At 43.1% G+C, this 17326-nt stretch overlaps 2 pseudogenes; one reads left to right on the top strand and one right to left on the bottom strand.

Moving 5' to 3' along the window:
• Nucleotides 1–14194: 14194 nt before the first annotated feature.
• Nucleotides 14195–14837, bottom strand: LOC105528188 (annotated as a pseudogene).
• Nucleotides 14838–15224: 387 nt separating this feature from the next.
• LOC105528180 lies at nucleotides 15225–17097 on the top strand (annotated as a pseudogene).
• The last annotated feature ends 229 nt before the right edge of the window (nucleotides 17098–17326 follow it).

Genomic DNA, 17326 nt, shown 5'->3' with positions numbered 1-17326 from the left:
TACTTAGGCTCTAATCTCAGCCAGGAGGTGCATATAAGGAACTGACCCCTCCCAAACTTTGAGCCCCTGACACATTATGCCAGGTAGCCATGACATGGGTGGACCAAATTGGTTCAGGGTGTAATGGCCCTGTGAAAAGCTAGGTCTGCAAGCAGCACATTTTGGTCCAACACACATCCCCACTTCGTCAAATCCAAAGGGGAACTCCAAATTATGGAGAACAAGGCCTCTAAGACCCCAACAGCTGCAGAACATAAAGTTCCCCCTTTAGAAACTCCAGCAGGGTATATGCAAAATACTTACGGTGAATCATCATGCAAATATTTAACCAAGCAGACCACTCTAACTAAGCAGATTCTAAGTTACAATGGCCTAAATGGGGATCTTTTGAGATGTCCAAATCAGTGTACCTGTGAACCAGGATGGAAAACGCAGACACAAAAACTAAACAACCAGAAAGGGAGAGCTATTTTTAGTGGTAGCTGGAAAGTAGCAAAAGGGGGGAAGACCACTGTCATGCGTGTCTCTGTGAAGAGACCACCAAACAGGCTTTGTGTGAGCAACAAGGCTGTTTATTTCACCTGGGTGTGGGTGGGCTGAGTCCAAAAAAGGAGTCAGCAAAGGGAGTTAGGGGTGGGGCTGTTTTATAGGATTTGGGTAGGTAGTGGAAAATTAGTAAAAGGGGGTTGTTCTCTTGTGGGCAGGGGCTGGGGTCACAAGGTGCTTAGTGGGGGAGCATCTGAGCCAGGAGAAGGAATTTCACAAGGTAATGTCATCAGTTAAGGCAGGAACTGAGCATTTTCACTTCTTTTGTGATTCTTCAGTTGCTTCAGGCCATCTAGATGTATATGTGTAGGCTTGGGCTCAGAGGCCTGACATTTCTGTCTTCTTACATTAATAAGAAAAACAAAACAAGATAGTGGTGAAGTGTTGGGGTGGCAAAAATTTTTGGGGGTGATATAGAGAGATAATGGGCGATGTTTCTCAGGGCTGCTTTGAGCAGGATTAGGGGCAGTATAGGAACATAGAGTGGGAGAGATTAAGCTGAAGGAAGATTCTGTGGTAAGGGGTGATATTGTGGGGTCGTTAGAAGGAACATTTGTCATATAGAATGATGATGGCCTGGATACGGTTTTGTATGAATTGAGAACTAAACAGAAGACACAAGGTCTGAATAAGAGAAGGAGAAAAACAGGTATTAAAGGACTAAGAATTGGGAGGACCCAGGTCATCTAATTAGAGAGTGCCTAAGGAGGTTCAGCATGATTATTTGCTTGGTTGGTGAGTTTTTGGACTCTATCTTGAGTTTTTTATGTTGTCATATACCAAGTCAGATTGATTTAGGTAAAAACAACATTCTTCATTTAAAAATATATAGAGTCCCCCTTTTTTTAGCAGTGAGTAAGTTGAAGCCTTGGTGATTTTGGAGGAAAGAGAAATGCAAAGCCAGCAGTTGTTTGTTAAAGAAGTATTAGAAACGGCTAGGAGAGAGTGAAACTGATAGTGTGGTGGAGATAGCTGGGGAGAGATAGAGGGTGGCATAAGAATGGGAATGAGAATAAGAGTGAGCATAAAAGTAAAGAATAGGACTTCATCAGGGTGAAAGTATTGGAGTGTACCTTGCCACTGAAGATCTTTTATCCACTTCAAGAGAGACTTAAGGGTGGCGGTTTGAGGTAAAACCGGGAGATATCAGTTATGATGGTTTGGAGGAAAAGTGTAAACTGGCAGTGTAAACAAGGGCAGGGCATTTATGAGTAGTTGAGAATGGTGAATAGGAGTATGACTAGACAGAAGACAGTAGGGATGACAAGTTTTTGTGGCACAGTCCAAGTTGGGCTGGTGTGTGGAATGAGACTGGGGCCTAATAAAAAGAGCGTCCATACAGGAGCTCAAATGGGCTGTACCCTGTAGCATCCCGAGGACAGGCCCGAATTCTGAGAAGGGCAAGTGGTAAAAGTATTGTCCAGTCCTTTTTAAGTTGGAGGCTGAGCTTGGTGAGGTGTGTATTTAAAAAACCGTGTTACCTTTCCTGAAGATTGAGGATGGTAAGGGGTATGAAATTTCCACTGAATACCCAGAGCCTGAGAAACTGCTTGGGTAATTTGACTAATAAAGGCCGGTGTGTTATTGGACTATATAGGGGTGGGAAGGCCAAACCAAGAAATTTTGTCTGACAGTAGGGAAGAAATGACCGCGGTGGCCTTCTCCAACCCTGTGGGAAAGGCCTCTACCCATCCAGTGAAAGCGTCTACCCAAACCAAGAGGTATTTTAGTTTCCTGACTTGGGGCATGTGAGTAAAGTCAATTTGCCAGTCCTGGGCAAATCCCCGAGCTTGATGTGTAGGGAAGGGAGGGGGCCTGAACAATCCCTGAGGAGTGGATTCTACTACTATTACTACTATTAGTACTACTATTCTACTACTGCTCTTCTAAGCAGATGGAACACTGAGAAGTGATTTCCTTGAGGACAGATTTCCACGATGGAAAGGAAATGAGAGGTTCCAAGAGGTGGGCTAGTGACTTGTAACCTACATGGAAGAGGTTATGAAATGACGACAGAATAGAATGGGCCTGTGAGGCTGGAAGGAGAATTTTCCTTGGTCCAAGAACCATTTGCCTTATGTGGGAAGAGATTGATAGGTGGAAGTTTCAGTGGGGAAGTAGGTGGGAGTGACTGATGAAAAGGAGAAAAACTGGCAGTGAGGGACACAAGTTGGAACCTAGCTGCTTTTCTAGTTATCTTGTTAGCATAAGCATTGCCTTGAGCGATGGGATCTGATGCCTTTTGATGGCCCTTGCAGTGAATGACCCCAGGTTTCTTGGAAGTAGAGCAGCTTTAAGAAGAGTTTTTATTAAGGAGGCATTAATTATGGAGGACCTTTGTATAGTGAGGAAATTTTTTTCTGCCCTTATAACAGCATGGTGGTGCAGGATATGGAAGGCATATTTAAAGTCAGTATAAATATTGATGCATAGTCCCTTTGCAAGAGTGAGGGCCTGAGTTAAGGCAATGAGTTTGGCTTGCTGAGAAGTAGTGGAGGGGGGCAGAGTAGTAGCCTGAAGGATAGATGTGGAAGACACTATAGCTTAGCCTGCCTTTGCCGGTGATTGGCGATTAGGCCTGGTGGAACTGTCATCAATAAACCAAGTGTGATCAGAGTGAAGAACAGGAAAGAAAGAAATATGGGGAAATGGAGTGAATGCCAGGTGGATCAGAGAGATACAGTCATAGGGGTCAGATATGGTATCAGGAATAATGTGAGAGGCCAGATTGAAGTCCAGGCCAGGAACAATGGTAACTGGGAGACTCAACAAAGAGTGAGTACAGCTGAAGGAGCCAGGGGGCAGAAAGTATATGCATCAAGTGTGAGGAGGAAAATAGATTTTGAAAGTTATGGGAACTGTAGAGAGTAAGTGGAGCATAGCTTGTGATTTTGAGGGCCTCTAAAAGTATTAAAGCGGCAGCAATGAAGTGTGGCTGTAGCCTAGGAATACTCAGGGAAGCAGATAATTTAGTTAAAATGTCTCGGCTTAATAAGGGAAGTGGGCAGGTGGGGATAACTAAAAAAGAGTGCATAAAAGAATGTTGTCCAAGTTGGCAACAGAGTTGGGGAGTTTTAAGGGGTTTAGAAGCCTGGCCATGAATACCCACAACAGTTACGGAGGCGAGGGAAACAGACCCTTGAAAAGAAGGTAAAGTGGAGTGAGTAGCCTCCGTATTGATTAAGAGGATGGACTTACCCTCTGCTTTAAGAGTTACCCAAAGTGTCTGTGATGGTCCAGGAGGCTTCCAAGGCGATTAGGCAGCATCAGTCTTCAGCTGCTAAGCTGAGAAGATCTGGGAAGGAGTCAGTCAGAGAGCCTTGGGCCAGAGTTCCAGGGGATCTGGGAGGGGCTGCCAGGCGAGTTGGACAGTCCGATTTCCAGTGGGGTCCTGCATAGATGGGGCACAGCTTAGGAGGAATCCCGGGCTGTGGGCATTCCTTGGCCCAGTGGCCAGATTTCTGGCACTTGAAGCAAGATCCTGAGGGAGGCGGTCCTGGAGGAATGCCTGGCCGCTGCGGTTCAGGCGTTTTGAAGTTTTTGTGTGCTGGAGATGTGGCTAGGGTTTCTCTCACAGTGGAGGCAAGTAATTGCAACTCAGAAATACGTTGCTACTTGGCTGCCTCTACTCCATTATTGTACACCTTGAAGGTGAGGTTAATTAAGTCCTGTTGTGGAGTTTGAGGGCCAGAATCTAATTTTTGGAGCTTTTTCTAATGTCGGGAGCAGGTTGGGTAATAAAATGCATATTGAGAATAAGACGGTCTTCTGGCCCTTCTGGGTCTAGGGCGGTAAAGCATCTAAGGGTTGTTGCCAAATGCGCCATGAACTGGGCTGGGTTTTTATATTTAATGAAAAAGAGCCTAACCGCTAACTGATTTGGGAGAAGTTGGATAAAGAAAAAGGAGCATTAACCTTGGCTATGCCTTCAGCTCCAGCCACCTCTTTAAGAGGAAATTGTTGGGCAGGTGGGGGAGGGCTAGTCACAGAATGAAACTGTAAGCTGGACCAGGTGTGAGGAGTGGAGGTGATAAAAGGATTATAGGGTGGGGGGGCGGAGGCTGAGGAAGAATTGGGACCTGGCTCAGCGTGGTGAGAAGCAGCCTGGGGAGGAGGGGAGAGGTCAGATGAGTCCGTAGAAAAGGAGGATTCAAAGGACTCAGAACTTTGGGTGGATACTGAAGGAACAGGAGAGAAAGAAGAAAGATTTGGGACGAGTTGCATTGGGAGCAGAGACTAAGAAGGGATCAATGTGTAAAAGAATGCCTGGACGTCAGGCACCTCAGACCCATTTGCCCATTTTTCGACAAAAATCATCCAAGTCTTGTAAAATGGAGATATCAAAAGTGCCATTTTCTGGCTATTTAGAACCATTATCGAGTTTGTATTGGGGCCAAGTGCTGTTGCAGAAGAAAATAAGACACTTAGGTTTTAGGTCAGGTGAGAGTTGAAGAGATTTTAAGTTTTTTGAGAACACAGTCTAAGGGATAAGAAGAGGGAATGGAGGGTGGAAGGTTGCTCATAGTGAAGAAGGCAAGCCCAGAGAAAAGAAAGGGTAGAGACACGGAGAAGGGGGGTGGTGAGCAGCCCTGGGCTGCAATGTGGGTGAGCAGCCAAAGCAGGCGTCCCTGCAATTGACTTGCCACCAAGGGAATGTGGGTGAATGACCAAGGCAGGCATCCCTGCGGTGATCAGACACCAATGGAGTGTGGGTGAATAATCAGGCAGGCGTCCCTGCAGTGATTAAACACCAAGGGAAGAGTATCTTCCCAAGTCCGTGACCAGCGCCGGAGTTTTGGGTCCACAGATAAAATGTGTCTCCTTTGTCTCTACTAGAGAGGAAAAAGAACTGGAATTGGAAGGACAGGGAGATTGAAGGGTAGCAAGAGAGGCTGGAGAAGAGAGTGAAAAGATCGCTTACCTGATTTGAAATTGGTGAGATGTTCCTTGGGCTGGTTGGTCTGAGGACCCGAGGTCGTAGGTGGATCTCCTCATGGAGTGAGGGTGAGGACAGGGGACTGGTCTCCCAAAGGAGTCCCGCTGACCCGGGTCTTCGGCACCAAATTTCACGCACGTCCATGTGAAGAGACCACCAAACAGGCTTTGTGTGAGCAACAAGGCTGTTTATTTCACCTGGGTGCAGGCGGGCTGAGTCTAAAAAAGGAGTCAGCAAAAGGGAGTTGGGGTGGGGCTGTTTTATAGGATTTGGGTAGGTAGTGGAAAATTACAGTCAAAGGGGGTTGTTCTCTTGCGGGCAAGGGCTGGGGTCACAAGGTGCTTAGTTGGGGAGCGTCTGAGCCAGGAGAAGGAATTTCACAAGGTAATGTCATCAGTTAAAGCAGGAACCGGCCATTTTCACTTCTTTTGTGATTCTTCAGTTGCTTCAGGTTATCTGGATGTATATATATATATGCAGGCTTGGGCTTGGAGGCCTGACAACCACCTCATCTCCCCACAGGAGGCCAACAAACAACTTAAAAATGCTAATCAAGAACTCTCTAATCTCAAATCTCTCTTAAAGAAATCCTCAGAATTCCTTACTTCCCCCTTGGCACCTTCCTCTATACCCCTGACCTATCTGAACTTCCTGGACCAGATCTGTCCCTTGCTTCTACTGCATGTCTAATACTTGCTCAACAGAAGGCAGTTCGGAGTCTAGCTGCAAAGACCCCACCCTCTCATGATTCCCTGACAGCTCCAATGGCAACATCTCATCTGGAAGATGTGGAAAAGGGGGACCCTGCAGGGACATCTCTCATGATCACCCTATTTTGGGAACAACTGCTAACAGGTAGGGCAACCCTGGTGATTGTCTACCAACACCCTGGTCAAAGGCTGAATTCTGAGGCATAAAGAATTTCCTGACCCCCATAAAGATCCAATTGGGTTTGAGAATTTGAGTTCATTGTCAGAACTTATGACCCAGGTCATTCAGACTTTTATCAGCTAGTCCACATGTTGGTCTCAGAAGCTAAAGCTAAGGAATGGCTGGGAAAAGCACAATGGTCAGACCCTATAGCAGATTTGACCCCTGAAGGCCCAATACAGCCACAACAACCAGTCCCCCAAAATCCAGAAGACAGGCACAAAGATGTGCAGGAATGAATAAACACCCTATTAAATATCATTCTTTCAGTGTTCCAAAGGGTTGTGGATTGGAATAAAATCCAACAACACCACTGGAACCCAAATGAATTAGTTTTAGATTATTTAACACATTCTGATAAAACTTTAAAACAATATTGTGGGATGTCAGCTGATTGCTTTGAAAACAATAAAAATGATACATTATTAAATGCAAATTTCTTAACGGACTAGATGATGATTTAGCCACCCTTGTAAAATGCAAATTGGACCACAGCCAGAACTAATGAACTAGTTAGCTGACCAATTATCCCGCAATATGATAAAACAAGGAAAAACAGAAGATTGCCCAAATTATGCATTTACAGCTAAAGCAATTAACTTCTCAAGCCTCTCAGCCCCAGAAAGATTTTAAGCTCCCTCTGTCTGAGGACTCTTCCCTCCCAGTCTGTTACAACTGTAAATGACCGAGACACCTTAAGAGAGATTGCCTTAGGCTGAAACGAAAGAAAAGGCAGAATGCAACTCAGGAAGACAAGGGGTGCTCCAAGGAAATACAGGGGTTTCACCTCTCCAAATATTCTACCCTGACAAACCAATTGGGAGAGATTAATATAATAATAAACCATGAGTTTACAACTGCCTTAACTGACATAGGTGTGACTATCTCTGATAAATCCTGTAATCACCTAGCCTTGTTTCCACATGAATAGACTCTCCCTTAGCTGAGAAAGCCAGAGGAACTCCATTTGGCTCCTTCATTTACAGGACATCAAGGACTCCTTACCTCACCCTCTTCCTCAAGGGGTTAACTTGTGTAAGCTGACTCTCAACATATCAAAGAGTCCAATTAACTGATAACGTACTGAAGCAAGCAATGTACAAAGTTCCCAGGATTTTGCTTAAAAGATAACACCATAAAGCCTTGAGTTTGTGTCCGGCAGAGTCCCCATATATAACATCTTATAAAAGATTTAGAGCCCCTGCACCTGGAACTGTTTGCTTCTCTGTAACCATTTGTCTTTTTAACTTTTTGCATGTTTTTACTTCTGTAGAATTGTTGCAACTGAGCTCCCCCTTCCCTTCCTAAACCGAAGTATAAAAGAAAATCGAGCCCCTTCCTTGGGGCCAAGAGAATTTCGAGTCGCTGGCTAATAAAGGACTCCTAAATTTGTCTCAAAGTGTGGTGTTTCTCTAACTTGCTCGGGTACAACAATCTCACCTTATTTAGAAACCCCATTCCTCAGAGTAATGAAAGAATTAACATGGTGAGTGTGTCTAATAAAATGATCTCATGTTTTAAGTCCAAACCCGTATCTTAGGGTTCATGAGGTTCCACTACCCTGTCGCAGGCTCTAAGTGTGACACACTCAGTAGGTCCCATATGTTTCTAATATGCGCTGGGGCTCCTGTCAATCTTTTGGGCCGTGATCTCAACATCCATAATGCCCATATCTCTTTTTCATCAAAAGGTGAAACTGTTTTAGAATTGGAGCCAGGAGACCAAAAATACTAAATTTTAAAAAGTCCTGATAATGTACAATTTAGTACTGGTAATGTTAAAACGTCATCTTGTGACCAGGAAAATAAAATGGAGACAGAGAAGGAAATATTACGGAAGAAGAAAGAACATTGGAATACAGAGCAGAAAACAGTAAAACTCCTTTTAGCTTCCCCAATCTCCCTGTTAATACCAGAAGTGGAGCACTTGCTTAAGGATGTGTCTTCCTGCTTATAGTCTCACTCAAATACAGATACAGAGAAAGTATTCTCAGCCATTCCAGTAAAGGTAGAGATAAACCCAAAGAAACCCCTATCCAACCTTAAACACTATCCTCTGCAAAAGGAACCCATATATGGAATTGCTCCTATCATAGAAGATTATCTGAGAAATGATATATGAATAATATATCATTTGAGAAATAATGATAATCTGAGATTATCATTATTCCCTGCACAATCCCCTGAAACAGCCCTATATTCCCTGTAAAGAAACCAAGTGGGAGAGGATGGAAATTTGTGCAGGACTTGAGGGCAATAAACAATATCATAATTCCCAGGCACCCAGTAGTCCCCAACCCACAAACCCTTCTATCACCTATATCCATTACCAGTCAGTATTTCTCAGTTGTGGATCTCTATAGTGCCTTCTTTAGTATTCCTGTAGAACCAGGCAGCCAATATTTGTTTGCCTTTATTTGGAAAGAACGGCAATATACGTGGACTGTAATGCCCCAAAGGTAAACAGAAAGTCCCACTTACTGTTCCCAAATATTAGAAGCTGATTTAGAGGATTAAATATTTTCCCAGGGCTCAGCATTCATCTACTCTCCTTTGTTCAGACACACTCTCTTCCTCTCAGGAAGACAGTCTATATTTACTCAAACAGCCACCAAGGGACACAAATGTCTAAAGACAAACTTCAGCTATGCTTACCTCAAGTTAAGTATTTGGGACATATTATCTCAGCCAAAGGACTGAGTATTAATCCTGATAAGAGTGAGGAATTTTAGTTTTCCCAATGCCTGCCACTAAGAAACAGCTTAAGAGTTTTTGGGGCCTGGCGGGCTATTGTAGAAACTGGATACCAAATTTCTCCCTTATGGCTCAACTTCAGTGTGCATACCTAAAAAATGAACAACCTGATCCCATCATGTGGACTCCAGAGGGACAATCAGCTGTACAACAAATAAAGGAAATTCCAATTAATGCCCCGGCCTTAGGGCACCCAAACTACAAATTGCCTTTCTCCCTTTTCATACACAAAGTTGGAGATACTGCATCCGGAGTACTGACCCAGAAACATGGTGATCATCAGAGACCTATAGGCTATTATAGCCAACAGCTGGACCCTGTGGCTCGAGGGCTGCCTCCTTGTATGACAGCAATAGCAGCCACGGCCTTGCTGTGTACAAAGTTCCCAGGATTTTGCTCAAAAGATAACACCATCTCAAAGTCTGTTGAAGAAATAATTATGGGTTCCCCCTTACCATTTTTGTGCCACATTCTCTTGAGACCCTTCTAAACTCTCATCATATACAACATCTGTCTGTCAACTGGTTAGCCTCTTAGGAAATTTTGCTTTTATCATCTCCCAATATTACTATTTCCTGCTGTAATAATCTTAATCTGGCCCCTCTCTTGCCAGGCCCTTCTGACAAAACCCCTCATGACTGTGTTCTGATGACTGACTGACTTCTCACCCCCAGGACAGACCTACAAGAGATGCCACTGGATAATGCTGAGATAGAATGGTATACAGATGGGTCTTATTTAAGAGGAGAGGATGGAAATTTTATAGCAGGATATGCTGTGGTTTCCTTACTAGAGGTAATTGAAGTCAATCATCTCCCCCAAGCCAGATCAGCTCAAGTGACCAAATTGGTTGCCCTGACCAAAGCTTGTCAATTGGCAAAAGACAAGGCTGCAGACATTTACACTGACAGCCACTATGCTTTTGGGGTTGCTCATGACTGGGATGCTATGGAAAGAGAGAGGATATTTAACCCCCTCAGGGCAACCCATAAAAAATGGACAAGTATCAGAGCTGTTAGAAGGTGTTCTAAAACCAAAAAGCTTGGCAATTATAAAAATCCCAGGTCACTCAAAATTAGACACCACAGAAAGTCAGGGTAACCAATTTGCTGACGCCACAGCTAAAAAAGCAGCATTCAAGCCATCACCCCTAAGTTGGAAAATGGCCATAAAACCCAAAATACTTAAATACATGTTGAAAGAAACCCAGCGCATAGCTCCTACAAAAGAGAAATCTACTTGGAAACAGGCAGGGGGATACTTGACTCCCAAAACTGAAATATGATGTGGACCTAATTATTCCATTCCAAGAAGCCCATTATTCCAATAGAATGTCAGGTGTCCCTTATGAAATATGTTCATAATCTAACCCATTGGAATCCAGATAAAATAATATCCTGGTATAAACAGTATTACTGGAAACCATCCTTTATAGTGGCACAAAAAGTTTACTCTCATTCGGGTACCGTGGCTCACGCCTGTAATCCCAGCACTTTGGGAGGCCCAGGGAGGTGGATCACCTGAGGTCAGGAGTTCAAGACCAGCCTGGCTAACATGGCAAAACCCTGTATCTACTGAAAATACAAAAATTAGCCGGGCATGGTGGTGTGCACCTGTAATCCTGCTACTTGGGAGGCTGAGGCAGAAGAATCACCTGAACCCGGGAGGAAGAGGTTGCAGTGAGCTGAGATTGCACCATTGCACTCTAGCCTCGGCAACAAGAGCGAAACTCCATCTCAAAAAACCAAAGAAACAAAAAAGTTTACTCTCATGAGTTATTTGTCCCAAACATAACCCAGGAAAACCCCTCCATGGAGTCCAGGGTCATTTTCCCCTTCCGGCTGACCTTTTGAGGTATGATAGCTTGATTTTATCCAGCTGCCATCATCTCAAGGTTACAAGTATGTTTTAGTAATGGTCTGCATGTTATACCATTGGGTTGAAGCTTTTCCCTGCAGGCAAGCAACAGCCATGACAGTTGGAAAAATCCTACTAAAAACAATTGTCCCACTGTGGGGAGTCCTCTGTGAACTTCACAATGACAGGGGAACATACTTTATTGGCCAGGTTACTCAAAATAGTTGTAAAATTTGGCCCACATTTCAACATTTCCATTGTGCCAACCATCCCCAGTCTTCAGGCCTGGTGGAGAGGACTAACGGAATAATTAAAACACAATTGGCTAAGTTCACAGAGGCATTTCACCTCCTCTGGCCCAAAGCACTCCCCCTAGTGCTGCTTATACTCCGATCCACTCCTTTTGGAAAACATCAATTGTCTCCTTATGAAATTATAACAGGAAGACCCAAGTGTATGGCAACGAACATAACCAATCCAACTTTTCTCAAGGGAAATATATTGCAATATTGTGAGGAACTCATTTATCATCTTAGAAAAAGCCAAGATTTGTTAAAGAATTCCTTTCACAGTGTGCTCCCTGAAGATAAGGTGCCTGGTCACGATCTGCAACCTGGAGATTTCATCTATTGGAAAAGACATCTAATAAAGGATTCCCTTCAACCCTGATGGAAGGGCCTGTACCAGGTACTACTGACTAATCCATGTACCACAAAATTAAAGAGTATAGATTCATGGATTCACATCTCTCATCTTAAAAAGGCACAACCTCCTGAGTGGACTGTAACTCCCACCAAAGACCTTCACCTCCAGTTCACTAAACATGAACCTGCAACCCAGGATTAGAAGCAGACAACAGTTGTTGTGGACTGCTTAAACCCAAGACAAAGGACCAGGCCTGTATGCAAAGGGAACACCTCTGTTTATTGCACAGTAACCATTACAATTATTGTCCTAGAAATACTGGCAACTCCTGTCTTATAAATGACAGGGCACTTGCCTTGTCTGATTTAACACCATTTAGTAACTAAAATGAATTTCACAACCTTGCTATTATTAATCCTGTATCCCTACACCTTCTTGCCACTGCCACCCATGGATGCCCATGAAACAAACCTGTTTCTACAGTGGGTTCAGCATTATGCAGACTGATTACAAAAGAATACCTGCTGGGTATGCAGACTCAAGCCTCTTTCCAGTGGCTTCAGCCTGCCATGGTGGATATCCCCCTTCCAAGGTCAGGACTGGATAGAATACCAAAAAATTATCACATCACAGAAGTGGTCTGGCATACTTAGTGCTGGGATAACAAAAGACAATATATAACTGGCCCATTAAAAACACTCTTAAGAACAAGGGACATGGGAAAAGTTTTTGAATGGAAAGGACCAGGTCATTAGATCTCACTTTAACATCCCACCCCCCACCCCCCAGCTAAAACAGAAGGTGGTAACCACACCCCAAACAACAGCCCATTTTCAAAATGGAATAATGCAAATTTGGGCTGGGTTTATCTGGCTCACCCCATGTCTGGCCAACTCAGCCAAAATGCTTCTTTGTGCTGGCAGCGAAGAAACCATACCAAGGACCTATGGCCAAACAGTACGACAGATATGGGGTGGACACCTGGAGAATGCTGTGACCACATTATCATATTACAAGACGCTGACTAGAATGCCACCGATTGGGTGCAGCAACCAGGTATTTATTGGCTAGCTCCAAATGGGACATATTGGCTATGTGGCACTAACTTATGGCCGTGGTTACCTCCAGGGTAGTTAGGATGACGTTCCCTAGGTTATGCTTGGGCACAAGGACATGTAATTCAGACCCTGCCAAAACCAGCAAACCTTTTTCATTTACAATTTCATTGGACATGTTAGGTATTCCAATGGTATGATCACTTAGCTTCAATCTTTGTACCACAGACAGGTATTGAAGATGTTATATGGCATATAGAGGCCTTAACCAATTACACCCAAAAGGCCCTGAATGATAGCCACATGAGTATTGCCTTGCTAAACAATGAGGTCATGCTTATGAGGAAAGTTGTGCTATACTACCATATGGCTTTAGATATACTCATTGCAACACAAGGGAGACCTGTGCCATCATAAAAACTGAATGTTGTGTGTATATTCCAGATGAATCAAAGAACATAACTTGATTTATGACTGATATGAAAACCCAGATAACCAACCTGTCAGATCCAAAACCCTCACTAATCAATTGGTTGAGTAGTTGGTTTGGATCCTGGGGAACTTGGTGGCAGAAGCTATTGCTTATAATAGGGATAGTAATAATTTGTGTTCTGTCCTGTTTCTGCTTACAATGTTGTTACGGTATGTGCTTGCAAATAAGTTAATGCACAACTGAAAGGGCTGGGGTAATAATTGCCCAGAGAATTGCTTTAATTGAGGAAGCAGTAATATAGCCTGACCCAGCTTCCAGGTTTGCTTTCCTTTTGTTGCTATAAATCTGGCCTAGGTCCCTATATATATATATTTTTTTTTCTCTTTCTTTTTTCCTTTCCTTTTTCCTTCTTTCCTCTCTTTTTTTTTTTTTTAATCTTTATGGGACACAACTTCCTAGGAATGAGCCTTCCTGGCAATGTGGGACCTAAACCTGTAGAAATAAACTATGCCAGCAACAGGAAACCAGCTCAAAAAAGGGAGGAAAAAGCAACCTGAAGCCAAGAACCCATATTTCTTTTAAAATGCTTCCTCCAAAAGATTTTAAATAAAAAAGAAGGGAAATGTGAAAGGAAATTAAATTCTGGGATCCCCCCAAACTCATTTAGTCAAAGGCAAAAGTCAAAATGGGAACTGGGTCATGCAAACCTGCCTCCCCCGTTTTGGTTCCTCAATAAAATGGTTACAAGATGAAAAGCTACATGCCTCCTCCATATTTTGCCCACAAGGAAATTCCTAGTGAGTTGTTAAAATTTCACCATGGCAATGCAAATTGATAGCTTATCTTTATAGGTGCAGCCGCCCTGCTCCACCAGACATAAATGCATATCTGAGTGTTCCCCTGCCCCCATTTTGTCTGTTATCTTATGTAAAATGCAGATTCCCCAGATTTTTCCTCTGCCCCTTTTGTTTATGTCATCTTTTTTTGTTGTTTGTTATTTAGTTTTATTTTATATCATAAACTTAACTCTGCAATCTAGCTAGGCATGGAAGGGAACAAGGAAAACATGGAACCCAAAGGGAACTGCAATGAGAGCACAAAGATTATAGGCTATTGTCAGCAAATGGGGAGGAGGGGTGCTCTCCTGAGCTACAGAAAGAATGGTCTGGTGGTTAAGATAAAACACAAGTCTAACTTTAATAAGTTGTTCACAGTCAGCAATGGTGATCTTCTTGCTGGTCTTGCCATTCCCGGACCCAAAGCATTCCATAGCCTCCACAATATTCATGCCTTCTTTTACCTTGCCAAAGACCACATATTTGTCATCCAACCACTCAGTCTTGGCAGTGCAGATGAAAAACTGGGAACTGTTTGTGTCCAGCATTTGCCATGGACAAGATGCCAGGACCTGTATGCTTTAGGATGAAGTTCTTGTCATCACATTTCTCCCTGTAGATGGACTTGCCACCAGTACCATTATGGCATGTGAAGTCACCACCCTGACACATAAACCCTGGAATAATTCTGTGACTGCAGGAACCCTTATAACCAAATCCTTTCTCTCCAGTGCGCAGAGCATGAAAGCTTTCTGCTGTCTTTGGAAACTTGTCTGCAAACAGCTTGAAGGAAATGTGGCCCAAGGGCTCACCATCTATGGTGATGTTGAAGAAGATGTTGACCATGGCTGATAGTATGGGGCTCCTGGCAGCGGCAGCATCTGCGAAGCAGCCATTCTATATTATCTTATATTTAAAAAATGCAGATTCACTGAACCAGGCAAAGGCAATGAATGACTATTTTTCGCTACCCCCTCTTACATGAAAATTGTTTGCTTCTCAATATCCCACCCTTTCCCCTTTAAATTTGGAGCCCTCAAAATTATCTTTGGAGAAAGGTATAGACCTATCTCCTGGGCATGTTCTTAACTTTGGCAAATAAATCTCCTAAAATGATTGGAACTTACTTTTTCTCAATTGACAAAACATTAAAAAAAATACAGACTGGACCCAGCCCGCCCAACTCCCAGTGGAGAGCAAGGTTTCCTTCTATTTTCATAGCCAACCAGAACAATGTTCTATGCACATTTTGTCCTCAGTAAGAGGGCCTCTGGCCAAAATTTGGCTAGTGGCCCATTGGGATAAGAAGCTAACCAAAGCCCCTGTGTTACAGTGTAATTTAGAGAGTAGCATGGAGAGTATCATCTCACCAAAGGTGAAGATAGCATTACGGACATCTCTTACTGGGAGTAGTTTGAATATATCACAGGAAAGTCAAATACCTTCTTGCAGACTGTAATGAAGCATTCATTAAGATAAAGATGGTTTTTTGACCAGGTGTTGACCTGCCTGAGGAAAATCAGGAAGCAGTTTATAACACCATTACTTTACCTGAAGAATTTCATGACTTTGGTCAGCCACTGCCTGACTTAGATGACATTGATGTGGCCCAGGAGTTCAGCTTGGGTCAGAGTAGAGTGGAAGAAATAACCATGAGAGAAGAAGTTGGGAATATCAGTATTTTACAAGAAAATGATTTTGGTGATTTTGGAATGGATGATCATGAGATAATGAGAGAAGGCAGTGCTTTTGAGGATGATGACATGTTAGTAGGCACTACTGCTTCTAACCTCCTATTAGAGTCTGAACAGAGAGAGCACCAGCAATCTGAATGAGAAAATTAACCATTTAGAATATGAAGACCAATATAAAGATAATAATTTTAGAGAAGGAAATGATGGTGGAATATTAGATGACAAACTTATTACTAATAATGATGGTAGTATCTTTGACGATCCCCCTGCCCTCTCTGAGGCAGAGGTGATGTTGCCAGAGCAGCCTGCACATGATGATATATGGATGAGGATGATAATACATCAATGGGTGGGCCTGATAGTCCTGATTCAGTGAATCCTGTCGAACCAGCCAGCTATGTCTGATCAAACAACACTTGTTCCAAATGAGGAAGAAGCATTTGCATTGGAACCTATTGATATAACTGTTAAAGAAACAAAAGCCAAGAGGAAGAGGAAGCCAATTGTTGACAGTGTCAAAAACTTGGATAGCAAGACAATTAAGAGCCCAACTTAATGATTATTCTGATATTGTTACTACTTGGGATCTAGCACCACCCACCAAGAAATAGGTGATGTGGAAAGAGACAGGAGGAGTAGAAAAACTGTTTTCTTTACCTGCTCAGCCTTTGTGGAATAACAGACTACTGAAGCTCTTTACATGCTGTCTTACACCACTTGTACCAGAAGACCTTAGAAAAAGGGGGAAAGTAGGGCAGATAATTTGGATGAGTTCCTCAAATAACGTGAAAATCCAGAGGTTCCTAGAGAGGACCAGCAACAGCTACACCAGCAGCATGATGTTACTGATAAGCCCATTTTGGAAGAGTCAAGCCGCCTCCAGGAGTCAGTGATGAGGCCAGCAGAACAAACCTGGATGAGTCAGCTATGCCTCCACCACCACCTCAGGGAGTTAAGCGAAAAGCTGGACAAATTAACCCAGAGCCTGTGATGCCTCCTCAGCAGGTTGAACAGATGGAAATACTGCCTGTAGAGCTTCCCCCAGAAGAACCTCCAAATATCTGTCAGCTAATATAAGAGTCAGAACTTCTGCCAAAAAGAAAGAAAAGGGGAGAAAAAATGATGATGAAGACGAAAAGGATGAAGATGTTTCAGGGGGTGATCAAGATCAGGAAGAAAGAAGATGGAAGAAAAGGACTCACCAGATGCTTCATGGTCTTCAGTGAGCTCTTGCTAAAACTGGAGCTGAATCTATCAGTTTGCTTGAGTTATGTCAAAACACAAACAGAAAACAAGCTGCCGCAAAGTTCTACAGCTTCTTAGTTCTTAAAAAGCAGCAAGCTATTGAGCTGACACAAGAACTGTACAGTAACATCATCGCAACACCTGGGCCAAAGTTCCACATTTTATAAGGAGCTAGAAGCATTATAGCTAGTGTTTATTTCACTAGTGCTTACAAATTGCCCCCATGTGTAGGAGACACAGAACCCTTTAAAAAAACTTAGATTTTTGTCTGTACAAAGTCTTTGCCGTTTTCTTTCTTCATTTTTTTCCAGTATATTAAATTTGTCAGTTTCATCTTTGAGGGAAACTGATTAGATGGGTTGTGTTTGTGTTCTGATGGAGAAAATAGCACCACAA

Source organism: Mandrillus leucophaeus, unplaced genomic scaffold, assembly GCF_000951045.1.
Source record: "Mandrillus leucophaeus isolate KB7577 unplaced genomic scaffold, Mleu.le_1.0 Scaffold706, whole genome shotgun sequence".
NCBI lineage: Eukaryota > Metazoa > Chordata > Mammalia > Primates > Cercopithecidae > Mandrillus > Mandrillus leucophaeus.
Note: the sequence above shows the minus strand (reverse complement) of the source record. Positions and strands in the feature narration are given on the sequence as shown.